Source organism: Cygnus olor, chromosome 3 (assembly GCF_009769625.2).
Source record: "Cygnus olor isolate bCygOlo1 chromosome 3, bCygOlo1.pri.v2, whole genome shotgun sequence".
NCBI classification, from domain to species: domain Eukaryota; kingdom Metazoa; phylum Chordata; class Aves; order Anseriformes; family Anatidae; genus Cygnus; species Cygnus olor.
Window position 1 is genome coordinate 119,648,029 of NC_049171.1, and position 1,408 is coordinate 119,649,436.

Here is a 1,408-nt window from a genome sequence, read left to right on the forward strand (position 1 = left end):
GTCCATGGGAAAGGCCAAGATAGCCTCTCCCTTCTCTTTGAAGGAACTTTCCACTTGAAATACCAGGAAATTCCCACTTGGAATGTGGGGAAAAGGCCCCCTCCCTTTGGAGGAAATTCCACCCTTTTGAGAAAATTCCTATTTGGATTGCTGGGAATTTCTTCTCTTTGGAGGGAATGCTCAATAGGAAATGCCAGGAAATTCCTTGGTCATGGCCGAGGAACTTTCCACTGAACACCAGGAAAATCCACCTCCTTTTGAAGGAAATTTCCCTAGGAACTATTAGCTATTTCTCCCTTCTTGTGGAGCCAATTCCCGCTTGGGACACCAGGGAACTAACCCCCCCCCCCCCCCCCCCGCTTTGGCAGACTTTCCCACACAAAAGTCCCAGACATCCCAACACACGCACAGTGGATGAAGTTCCCACTTCAGGTAATAGCTGTTTCCCCCAGACTTGGAGGACGTTTCCCCTGCGGAATACTAGGAAACACCCTTTGGCTTTGGAGGAAATCGCCATCACAAATGTGAAAAAATCTCCTACGCACTTTAGGGGAGAATTTCCCCTTGTAATGCCAGGAAATCCCTCCACCTGCTATGCCCGAAGTGGCCAGTGCTCGCCCGCACCTCCCAGCCCAGCTCCATGGTGCAATGTCTGTGCAAGGGCCGCTGGAGCACACCCTGGGCAGCAGCTCCCTGGCTGTGCGCCGCGCTCCCAGCTTGTGTCAAGGTACAACAGCAATTACCTTCACCTGGTGCACTGGGTGCCCTCTACACTCAGCAGCTTGTAAAGAACGCTTATTTCCCATATATTGTGGCACCCTGCCTGTGACCTTTGAGCCCACAGGAGGACAGAAAATGAGATTTTCTTTGTTTCCAAAGGCTGACTATGTACCTAGAGCTGCATCTGTTCTCGCCCTGCTCCACTGGGAGTGGCGGGGCTGGGTGACAGCTCCTGGTGGGGAGGTGGCGCAGGGTAAACAGGAGCAGTTTTATTGCAAGGGCAGTGCCGCTGGTCCAGCATCTCGGAAGGAGAGCAGGATTGCAGAAATGGCCTAAAATGAAGAGATTTCCCAAGCCCTTTGCTTTCCTTTTACTTGATTTGCTAGCCTGGAGATCTGGCTCTGGGCACTCTGGGCGGCTGTTGCAGAGGGCTCCACAAGAAGGAAAGGGATGACTGGCAGGGGCAGGAGACCAGGGCAGGGGTAGGGGGAGGCCCCAGAGGGCAGCACTAGGCACTGACAGGGGCTGCTCACCCTGGGCCCTGCCTGGCTTCTTCCCTGCGCTCACCAGGGTCAGGGCCGGGGTGGGGTGCAGGGGGTGGCTTGGAGCCCACGCGTGGTCTCCCCTCGTGTAACCCACAGACCCTGATATGAAACGTCCCCACAACCACAACGACATGACACCAGTG

The 1,408-nt window shown here is 54.9% G+C and overlaps 1 protein-coding gene across 1 annotated transcript in view; it reads left to right on the forward strand.

Annotated features, from left to right (window-relative positions):
- Positions 1 to 1,049, forward strand: part of ASB3 (ankyrin repeat and SOCS box containing 3) — a 33,095-nt gene extending 32,046 nt beyond the window's left edge. The window contains exon 11 of the transcript XR_005819042.1: positions 1,038 to 1,049. The gene's annotated coding sequence lies outside the window, so the exon portion shown is untranslated. The remainder of the gene's footprint in view (positions 1 to 1,037) is intronic.
- The last annotated feature ends 359 nt before the right edge of the window (positions 1,050 to 1,408 follow it).